This window comes from Bidens hawaiensis, unplaced genomic scaffold, assembly GCF_021521415.1.
Source record: "Bidens hawaiensis isolate Kalapana, Puna unplaced genomic scaffold, B.hawaiensis_p1.1 tig00002717_1, whole genome shotgun sequence".
Lineage (NCBI taxonomy): Eukaryota > Viridiplantae > Streptophyta > Magnoliopsida > Asterales > Asteraceae > Bidens > Bidens hawaiensis.
Genome location: NW_027491146.1, coordinates 2,542,590 through 2,554,719, shown reverse-complemented (window position 1 = coordinate 2,554,719; position 12,130 = coordinate 2,542,590). Strand labels below are relative to the sequence as shown.

The 12,130-nt window shown below is 42.4% G+C and overlaps 1 pseudogene; it reads left to right on the top strand.

The window, feature by feature from the left end:
- Window positions 1-2,667: 2,667 nt before the first annotated feature.
- Window positions 2,668-4,016, top strand: LOC143620859 (epi-neemfruitin B 7-O-acetyltransferse L7AT pseudogene; annotated as a pseudogene).
- The last annotated feature ends 8,114 nt before the right edge of the window (window positions 4,017-12,130 follow it).

Sequence of the window (12,130 nt, the reverse complement as noted above, 5' to 3'; positions counted from 1 at the left end):
TCCGCAAAGCGTTTAGCTGCTGTCATGATGGCATCCCATGTGGATGGCATGCCATCTCTACCCGTTAAGGTGCGGATGAGCTCTGGGTCGTTCGCGCCCTGGATGAAATCAGCGCGAACAAGATCTTCGCTGATATTACCCAGACTTAGCTTCTTAGAGTTGAAGCGAGTGATGAAGTCTGGCAAAGATTCATCTTTTTCTCGAATGCAATTGAGGATTGTCCATTGCTCCTCGGTATACTTTCTTTGTTGGCTGAAGTGTTGGCTAAACTTCTGCTGGAAGTCTTCCCAATCGTAGATGTGGTGGACCGGTAGACGATCGAACCACGCTCTAGCTGCCCCAACAAGCGTCATTTGGAACATGTAACACCACGTAGGTTCCGTCCAACTACTGACGGTTGCCCCCGCTATGAACCTGTTCCAATGATCGTCTGGATCAGATATACCATCGTAAGTGCCGATGTTGGACATCTGTTTGGCACTTTTCGGGACGATTGCTTCCGCAATGTCCCTTGCAAATTTGGACGTTCCCGCCTTTGCAGCAGTTGGTGTAAATGTTTTAGAGAAGTCACGTGGGTTTCCACCCGCGTTTTTTGGTTTGAAGGTTTCTCCAAAATGCCTTCTCGGTTGGGAGTCCGTTTCCTTACGCTTCCCTTTCGCCCTATGACGAGGGTTTGCGTCACTATCGGATTCCTCCGAATCATCGTCAAAGTACTCTACGAATTTATCAGCCTGTTGGAGTAAACGTAAGCGTTCATCCAACTCAGCTTGGAATTCTTTTTGACGTGCTTCCGCCCACGCTTTAACTTCATCGAGTGTTTGGCGGGGGAGCCTCGTTCGTTGTCTCTCTAACTGGGTATCGGTGAATCCCAGTGAGCGATTATTTACTGCACTTGCCCCAGCTTGGGTAACTGGGGTAGTGTTCGTAAAATTTACTGCACTTGCCCCGGCTTGGGTAACCGGGGTAGTGTTCGTAAAAACTGTGTAGTCGCCGGTATTCCCCCCAGTAGCTGGGGTTGTGGTTACCGGAGTTTCTTTAACCATCTTTCCAGAAGTTTGAAAAAACTGAAAAAAGAAATTAAGTTCTAGCTTTTATGCACGGATGGCGCCAATGAAGAAACACTAATCGACCCCGGGCAGATTACGGATAATCTGGGGGTTAAATAGATGTTTCCCACGAGGGGTTAGACCTGGCAAAGATGGTTCTTCTGATAACCTGCAAAACAGACACCGTGAGCTCGTCACTGAGAAGGGGGGGTACCTCCTTGTGACCACCCTCCGGCGTGAGAATCAGACTAGATTGCTCTTGAATATATGTGTATATTAAGAGATTGCTAGAGCAGATATCAGGTATAAGATACAAGATACAAGATAAGATGAGATGATCATACCATATGGGGTATTTATAGCCGAAGGTAGGTTTCCAAGAGGGTATAGCCGGCTGAATAGTATTCCTGTTCTACCAACTGTGGCCTACGCACGTGCCATGCTGGTAGTTGGTGGGTAGGCAGCGGCTGACAGTGACCAGGCCTGCTGTGTACTATTCCTTTTCCACCAACTGCAGGCTATGCACGTGGTATGACAGGAGTTGGTGAGTAGGCAGCGGCTAATAGTGACATACAGTACAAGAGCATGCTGCTCGCCATACTGTTGTCAATGAGCTGTCGTATCTCTGGTCAGATCTTTTGCCCATACCTCGTCAGGTACCGTACAAAAGATCCTCCAGTATCGTACGGACTGACTTATTTGGGCGGGAGTATTCCCCCTCCCGCCTTTGTGCGGGATTGTTCCCGGCTTTGCTCATTCCTTCAGGTGACTACTGAATTATTTTGAGAGCTAAGTGCCTTGTACGTGTAGCCTTGCTGCGCGGGTGGCCTTCCCTGATGGCTTGTATCCGCAGCTGCGGGAACAGGCGAAGTACTTCGCCATTGGGAGGCATTTCCTGCGGGAACAGCTTGCGTACTGCGCGTAAGGACGTCACGTCTCTGAGCATGGTGGGTCCTGCGGATCCAGTTGGTTTCTGCGCAGACGTCTCTCTTCAAGGTGAGTCCTGCGGGTCCAACTGGGCTCTGCTGGGACCTACCTCTTCACATAGGTAGGGATGAAATAGTGGTATCGGTATCGAAACAAGTGTATTTCGGTAACGATAACGGTACCCAATTTTTTAAGAAAACTGGGAAGGGAAAATTCGGAATCATTTTACCAAATTTTTGCTTAGGAATCATTACCTGGAAAAATCTTATAGATCCACCCCTGGCTTGGGAGGAAATTTTGTGAAAAGGAAAAAAGTTTGATTGGCTTTTTATTATCTTTACGGCTTGCTTATTGTTTATCCACCTTTTCATACAAATATTCACTAAAATTGATCCTACGTGGAGCGCAGTTAATTACTTGTGTATTAACCCACTAGTTGTTAAAAATTAATGTTCTATTATTGTTATTATTATTTTATAACATTCAATAATATTCCAAATCAAGTTCACAGAAACCCAGCCTCTATTATTGATAAGAATTATGATGGTTAAATACAATTAAATCCAATGAAATCAAATCGCATAAAATATTGATCACAACTCGCAGTATAAAAGGGCATTTAGAGGGCATATCTAATATCGCAATTACCATCTTTTCCAGACTAACTCGACTAATTAACCAGCCATTTGATGCTATGGAAATCCAAATTATTTCCAAAGAGAGCATTAAGCCATCATCCCCAACACCAAACCATTTGAAAACATTCAACCTTTCGATCCTAGATCAACTTATTGTCGCCCCTTATGTGCCAGTCATCTTGTACTACCCTAACCAAAAAGGCGATAACATCTTCCATGCCCTACAAAGGTCAGTGGTTTTAAAGAAATCCTTATCTGAAACCTTGACTCAGTTTTATCCACTAGCCGGAACAATTAAAACGAATAAGAACAATCTTTCGATTGATTGTAACGATGTTGGTGCCAACTATGTCCTAGCTTTGGTTCATGGTCGTCTTGATGGCTTTTTGCGCAATCCTCAACACAGATTGATCAACAGGTTCTTGCCATTTGAACCTAGTTATGATGAATCTAGCGCGGGTGCTCGTGCGACAAATGTTCAAGTTAACATTTTCAAGTGTGGTGGAATCGCTGTCGGGTTGTGTGTTTCACACAAGATCCTTGATGGGGCTGCACTCTACACTTTTCTAAAAGGATGGGCTAACATGGCTTGTGGAACTGAAGAAGTCATTTGTCCAAATTTTAATGCTCCATCGATTTTCCCTGCGAAAAGCTTGTGGCTTCGAGACATATCCACGGTTATATCTCAATCTATGTTAAAGGAAGGCAAATGTAGCACCAAAAGATTCATATTTGATGCGAATGCCATTGCCGCATTAAAAATGGAGGCAAGTAGAAACGGAGTGCCACAACCAACACGAGTTAAGGTGGTATCTGCTTTGATATGGAAGTGTGCAATTGCAGCCTCTAAAGAAGCATGTGGAGTCGAGAAATCTTCTCGGTTAACCCACTTTGTGAACCTTCGTAGCAAACTTGCTATAAAGTGGTCAAAAAACATGATTTGTAACATGATTTGGGTCTCTAATGCAGTGTACAAAGCTAGCCACGAAACCACATTTCATAATTTGGCGAATAAGGTGCATGAAAGTTTTGCAAAAATCGATGATGAGTTTGTAAACAAAGCACAAGGTGATGAAGGCTATGTTGCAATGCAAAAGTCCCTTCAACAAATGGGAGAAATTTGCTCAATAGGGCCAATAGACAACTATAATTTTACAAGTTGGTGTAACATGGGTTTCTATGATATTGATTTTGGTTGGGGAAAGCCTACGTGGGTGTCTGGTTTCATAGGTGAGGGGGTCCCGGTGTTTATGAATGTTGTGAACTTAATGGATACAAACTCTGGTGGTGGAATTGAAGCATGGGTGAATTTGGATGAACAAGAAATGAAGATTCTAGAATGCAATCCGGAGCTATTAACATATGCTTCAGTGGATCAAAGTCCAATATCAAATGATAGTTGAAGTTGCTATGTAACACATTCCATGGGTCCTACTTCAAGATCACATGTATGTTTGTCGTAATTGGAGTTTATAGTTATGTGTATAAGGCTCGTGTGATATGGGCTGTCTGTTTGTTGTAATGAATTTATAATTTAAATTGGAATGAACTTCTTCTTTGTAATGTTTTATTTACTTCGAATTTTAACCGTACATGTTAAGAAGACCTTTGTCTACGTATATTAATCTACTAGCTTTTAGCCCGCGGGTTAATTTAGTTTTCTTCTTAATATTATTTTGAATATATAACTTTTTATATTAATATAATTAATTGTGCGTTGTTCATGTTCATTCGTTTAACTTTAGCCGAACAAATGATCAAACACAAAACGAACATGATTTTGTCGTTTGTGTTTGTTCGTTAAGAAAATGAATGTGGTGTTGTTTGTTTATGCTGATTTGTTGATACTTTAAATGAACGGGTTTTAAACGTAAATGGTATTGGATGAAAACATATAACCTTTATTTACTTTTAATACAACATTTTAGATGGTTATCATAGTAAAAAACTATAGTAGCTAATTATCTTATTTATAAAAGTCCAAACAATAGAATTGCTAGTAATATTAAAACTCTCTTCCAAAGATATACTGCTACGATTAAATATGGCAACAATTAAGGGTGCAAGATTTATGAGATGACATGAACCTAGTACGAATTTCACGGGTTGTGGATTTAGTCTAAACAGGTTTAGGCCAGGTACACATTTAGCCACTTGTGTGAACTATTTCACCCTGCTAAAGCATCTAACACCTATCAAACTGCTTTGTATTAACTTCCAATAAAACAAAAAAGAAAACAAACCATTGGTTTATCATTTACATAATACTCACGAGACTTGACAAATGAATGAAGATTTTTCACGTTCAAATGACCTGTAATTGTTAAATTAGCTATATAGATCACTACTATGATATTGAATCTCAATAAATAACGTTGCATATGCACAACAACGTGTCCAAGTTTCAATTTTTCTCCCGGTTTCGTAAAAAAAAAATCTTGGTTTAGTTAAATTATACATATATGTATATATATGCAAACATGTTTTTTTATAAACATATGTATAATTGACGGTAAATGATAATATGCATATATGTACATTACGTAACTAGATATTAAAAGAAATTATACACATGTGTATAGGTATAATACGAATTATTATTATTATTATTATTATTATTATTATTTTTTTTTTTTTTTCTATGAAACCGAAATGAAATATAAGAATTTTGGTTTCTTTACTTTTTTAAAATTTTCTTTTTTTTTATGTTTATAATTTTTTAAATATTTTTAGAAGTTTTTTTAGTGGTCCAAAATGGTTCTCAAAGTTCTTAACCTGAACGTATTAGCTGAACGTATGTCGCGTACGTAATGTACGTTTAGCGATTATTGTACGTTAACCTTCCCCTATATGTGTGTGTGTGTGTGTGTGTGTGTAGGAAAGGGTTAAAATGAAAACCCACTTGAGTTGTGAAAACTCTGGAAACTCATTCTCAACCATATATTTTAATTAAAATTTAAATCTTGTGGTCCACAATTAAAGTGAATAAAAAATGTAAATATAAATATAACTTTTTTCTCTCTTGAAAACATAAATAAAAATTAGTAAAAAATGTTAAAAATAGCAACACAATTTTTTTTAGTTTTCGATGTTTTGTATTAAATGTTACAACATATATTACGTGTGTAAAAAAATACAAAAAAAAACGATGTTATGTAAGGTTTTCACGGGTTTTCACAACTCAAGTGGGTTTTCATTCTATACTTCCCATATATATATATATATATATATAGGGGAGTGGTTTTTTGAGAACCATGTTGAGTCTTAAAAACTTAAGAACTCAATTCTTGGCCACACGTTTAATTAAATAGATTGGAATATGTGGTTGAGATTAAATGTGGCAAAAAAGTCAAAGAGGAGAGAGAATAACTATGTACAGTGAGTACACAACTTTAAACGTCCGTTACACATATGTAATAAGTCGACTCGGTGCGTAAAAAATTATGTATTTTTTTTACGTATATGTAACCTACATATATTACGCATGTGTAAAAAAAATTCGAAAAAAAAAATCGTTACGTTGAATTCTTTCGAGTTCTTAAAACTCAAAGGGGTTCTCATTTAAAATCTCCCATATATATATATATATATATATATAGGATTATGTTATAATAAAAACCCACTTGAGTTGTGAAAACTATAAAAACTCATTCTTAACCACATGTTTTTAATTAAAGATTAAATCTTGTAGTCCACAATCACAATTAAAGTTAATAAAAAATGTTAAAGTTTATTTACATTTTCTCTCTCCTGAAAACATATATAAAAATTACTAAAAAATGTATAAAAAATAGCAAAACATTTTTTTTTATGTTTTCGATGTTTTGTATTAAATGTAACAACATATATTACATGTAAAAAATATGTTACATAGGTTTTTCACGGGTTTTCTTAACTCGAGAGGGTTTTCAAACTATACTTCTCCTATATATATATATATATATATGGTTGAGTACAATAGAGAAATCATATTAGTGTGAAAAGTTGGAGAAATCTTTCTACCTAATCAAATTTTTTTCTTTTCCTTTTTTCATTTAATTAATTATTAGGGTATAATAGTAAAACTTCAAATTGTTTTATTTGGTAACTATTTAAATTTTATTTAAATTTGAAAGTTTCAAACACTAAATTACTTTTTATTACTTATGTTTTAGTAAAATTTTAAAACAATCATTTTCTTTTATTAATTGCTTTAAGCATTGGAAGATCTAGAAAAATATTGTTATTTAATTCAAAGATGACAGGCCCATTTCCCACAGCAGCAAGAAATGTTCAGTTCCTAGTGGTAGCCATCGATTACTTCACCAAGTGGATAGAAGCAAAACCTTTAGCCCAAACAACCGCAAAACATATCAAAAAATTTATTTGGGAATTTATTATCTGTCGTTTTGGACTTCCACAGAATCTGGTGAGCGATAACGGCACCAACTTTGCTGACAAGAAGCTACAGCAGTGGCTGAAAGAACTTCAAATCACCCACACCTTTACCTCAGTGGCACACCCGCAAGGTAATGGTGAGGTGGAAAGACCAAACAAGAGCATCGTCGATGGCATAAAGAAAAGACTCTTGAAACACAGATCCGGCTGGGTGGACGAGCTCCCGCACGTCCTTTGGGCAAACAGAACGCTGAAAAAGGCCAGTACGGGGGAAACCCCGTTCAGTCTCACTTATGGCACTGAAGCCATGGTCCCAGTCGAAATTGGTTTACCCTCACCAAGGGTCTTGATCCAGCCAGAAGACAATGATGCGGAAAGACGGTTAGACCTTATGCTAACCGAGGAACGCAGAGACTTAGCCGCAGTGCGTGAAGAAAATTACAAACGACAAATGCAAAAGTACTACAACACGCGGGTAAAACTCTGCAACTTCAATGAAGGAGACTACATACTGCGTAACAACGAGGCTTCAAACCAAGAGCGCCCAGGAAAGCTGGCCCCGGTCTGGGAAGGGCCATACATTATCAAAGAAGTCCTGGGAAAAGGCGCATACCGGCTTGAAAGGCTCGATGGCACTCCTATCCCAAGAACATGGAATGGAGCTCAATTACGCAAATGTTATATGTAGATCAATTCCAAACTTGTAAAGAAAAGGCCTAGAGCCACTTCTAATGGAAATGATTCTCCTTACACAATGTGTTGATAGCCTTACCTTTAACTTATGAACTTCCCATGTGCCGGTATTCACCGCACCAATGCGTGAAGAAGTAAGTAGTTGCGTGTGGAAGGCGGCAAAACCCGCATAAACACAACGCTAAAAATGTTAAAAAGTTCTAAGGAAAACCTACACGCAGGTCAGATGTAAGTAAAGTTTAGCCATCCTTGTAAGTGCAAGTGACGGTCTTACCCGCACAATCACAAACAAGGAAGCAAAACTTCAACCTATCATCTACCACGTTCAAAGGTTAACTTATTCTGAACACTTAGAAAATTTCAAGGAAAAGATGAGGAAAACTTCCACGCAGGATAAATGTAAGTTTAGCCATCCTACTAAGTGCAAGTGACGGTCCTACCCGCACAATCATGAAAGAGGAAGCAAAAATAAACTTATAATTTACCATGTCAAAAAGTTAACTTATCTAAGTACTAAAGAAATTGCTAAGTGTAAACATGCGTAAAATAAACAAAGAAAAGGACAAACACATTCTTTATTTCATCAACTTGAATATTACAAACATTGCTGGGCATATACCCGCATACAAAAGAAGTACAAGAGCAAATATCTACGCTAGTAGTGGAAAGGGATCTTTTGGATCATGCTTCAGGACCACTCCCACTTGGACCCGCACCATCGACAGAGTGTGACGGTTCAAGGAAAGCTCTAAGGACAGCAAGCCCATCATCAGCAGCAGCAATTTCATTCACCTTCTCCACCACCGGATGCGGGAAGGCAGCATACTGGTTCACTGCTTGGTCATAAATAGTTTCGGTATCCGCATTATACAAAGGGAAGTTGGAAGGCGGGACGCCTTTCTCAGCAAACCCTAGACCAAGCAGGAAGCCGGTCCGTTCCCCATCCTCATGAGAAGCGTTGAGGGCTGCGCTCATAGCATCGTCGTAAGATGTCTCTGAAAAGACCCGATGCACAACCTACAAAAAATGTACAAGTATAAGAACTTCTATTCTACAAAGGAAAGCGTGACGACATAAAGCTAAAATACCTGAGGCAACGCTTCTCGAAGAAGCCATTCCTTGGCAACCAGAGCTTGGGTGCAGGCGCGTTCAGCTTCGTTCTTATTAAGATTGGCGAGAAGCACATCCTTTGCAGCGGCCTCTTCAACGCCCTTAAGCTTCCGCTCGGTGTGCGCAAGCACACCCCTCTGGTCCAGGATCTCTTGAAGCTTCTTCGCATCCTCCATAGCCAAGGCATCATGAGCCTGTTGAAGAGCCTCTAACTTAGCTTTAAGTTCTTCATTCTCCAGGCGGAGAGGCTCAACAACAGCTTCAGCCTTGGTGGCCCTCTCGGTCGCGTTCCTCGCAGTCTCCTTAGCTAGCCGAAGCTGTTCGTTAACAGCTTGGGCAGCCTTGGAGCGGGCCTCGAGTCGCGCTTGAACCTCAACCTCGAGGGCCTTGAAGGCCTTCTCCTTCTCCGCAGATACTGCGGTTAGTTTTTGGTTCTCCTCCCGGAGAGCACGCGCCTGAGATACTTCTTTAACGCGAGCTGCTTTCAACTTGTCGTTTTCACGACAAAGCAGCTCGACGCGTGGCTGCATCCGGGCCAGGAGAACCCGAAGCTCGTTGGTTAGCCTACCCTCCTGGTAGCTAACCATGGCTTCCCCCAACGCACCATGGGGAGCAGCGTGGCGAGCCCAGTCCACGCACTCCACAGGTGTGCGAAGGGTTGTTCCTCGGCGAATGTTCCATCTTGGAACATACACTTCATTGGAATCCGACACTGCAAAAGAAACAAGCAGTTAGGAAAAGATGATAAAAATTGCATAAAGGCCAAAAGAACCCTACGCACCTGTAGGGTCGATCACAGGCCGATAGCCACCGAACCCATCACCTGAACCTAAGGGAAATCCATCCAAAAGGTCAGGCAGATGGGAAGGTAACAAAGATCGGCGAGAAGCCCCGCGCGTACCTGAAGGTCCAGCCGTCGAGACCGATGGCGGAGGCGGCATGGTTTCCGCCGCAGTCGATGGCGGAGGCATGGTGTCCGCCGCGGACGCCGCCGAGGAGTCAGCAGCAACGGTAACCGCCGGCTCGGTGAAGGATGCTGTAAAAATCGCACTCACCGCCGGCGGTGACGTCATCTCGGCTGGAACAGTTGGCTCAAAGGATTGAGCAACTGGACCAGCGGAAGCAGGCGCAGGTGCCTGGGTCGACGCCTCAGGTAGGCTGACCGAGCCTACCGTCATTGGCGGAGAGGTACTCCCCTGCGCTCCACCCTGGAATGCGTCAACATCCACGCCTGCAGAAAGAAGACAAGTGTATTAGCAATATATTTATGAAGTATGATAAATCTACAAAGATAAGGATGTTTGTACTTACGGGTTTTCTTGAGCCTGAACGTACGGACGGGCGGGGATGAACCCGATGGAGCCGGTCTCTTGATGCCGGTCACCGTCGTCGTCGGTTCTCCGGAGGTAACAGTCGTAGCCTCCGGAGCAGTGGTCTTCTCACCACCGGGGTTCCCCGCCACCTCTTCACTATCTGACTCGGTGTCAGATAGAACCACCGGATCAGCTGTGGAGGCCACCTTCTCCTTCCCTTTCCCGCCGGCAGCCTTCTTCTTCCGCACCAGCGGAGGACCATCTGCGGATTCCTCAGAAGAAGACAGGATGTAAGGAATTCCAGCAGCGGGTACAGCATTGAGGGGTTGAGGATAGAATATCGCCTTACCTGGCCGCCGGTGGCTCAGGATCTCTTGGCCCGGCGGATAGACCTCCACAAACCGATCCACCATTTGTTCCAGGATGGGCAACTCGTTCTCGTCTAGAGCACGAGTACCCATCCGCGCGGGACCGTCAGCTTCCCGCGGGTACAGGAGCGACTCCAAGTTGTTCCCCTCTGAAAGAAAATAAACAGTTAGAAGATAAACTCGTATAAGCAAAAAGAAACGGAGCATACCGTAAGGGATAGAGTTCGAACCGTATTCGAGGACGATCGGAACCTTTTGCGCGTCAGCCTCTTTCCACACTCGGCTCATCCCCAACATCACCATCCCGGACTCTGGAAACCGGAAAACCGGAGATTGGACCCGGGATATCCTCGAGAACCATTCCGCCTCCTGGTAGTTGGTGGCGTGAAGGCTCGGAATTGCTTGGCCATTTTTAAACTTCATGGCGATGGGGATGGCGCGGGCAGAAATGTAGAAGAACTCCCGCTTCCACGAACGGAGACTGCGCGAGGTTTCACAAATCTTCAAACCCTTGATACGGGTTGTCAGTGTATACCACCCCTGGATGCACCTCCAAGTGTAGAAAGTCATCAGGCGGTCAACATGGGGCTCAAAGCCCAAAATCCGGCACACCCACTCGAAATGGCGAATCTTGGCGATCGCCATGGGGTGCAACTAGGTCAGATGAACACCGTGCCTCTCAAGGACACGGTAAACAAACTTTGTCAACGGGAACCTAAGATTCCCATAGACAAAGAATGCTGCATAAACCCCGATCTTGCCTCTGGGGGCATCGTACACGGTCTGATGGGGTTCAGGAAACTCAGGCTCGAAAGGATCGAGCATGAACTTCCTAACAATGTACCGGTACTGATCGCCGGGCAGAGCACACTGGCACTCACCAGCAGTACTCTTGTCATCGGCCGAAGACTCAAGATCACGAGAAGACATTGTGCAGAAAAAAGAAAGCGATTTCGGGAAAATGCTTGCCTGAAAAGGGGAGTATTTGCCGGAAATCGCTAAAGAAGAAGAAGAGAAGGGTGAAAGTGTGGATTGCAAACAGCCCTCTCCCCCTTTATATACTAATCGCAATTAATACGATGAATTTAATGCGGAGGAGAGAGAAATCGAAGGTGCAATGAAACTATGACACGTGGCAAAAAGCAGGCTGGCAACAGCTGTTGACAGGACGTGTGCCAGTAATTTCGCGGCCACGCGCCCGAAAAATCGCGCCCACGCGCCTAAAAAAGCGTCTGGAATGACCATATAATGTCACGTCACCATAACTTCCTGCACGTCATGACACAGTCAGAAGAAACCGTCGCACGACGTTTCAGACGTTTGGACTGTTCCTATCTTTCTACCAACTCTTCGAATTTTGAAATTCAAAATTCAAAAAAGATTCAAAAGTAAGCGGGAAAACACCCCTTACCTTGGCAAACAAGTAACCGTAAGACAGATGCAGGTACAGTGTTAAGGCAAAACCCTTCACATACCTAGCACCTGCAGGGAATTGAAACCAAGAAAATCTTGGCAACCAAGTAACCATAAGCCGGATGCGGGTACAGTGTTAAGGCAAAACCCTTCACATACCTAGCACCCGCAGGGAATTGAAGCCAAGAATACCTTGGCAATCAAGTAACTATAAGACAGGTGCGGGTACAGTGTTAAGGCAAAAC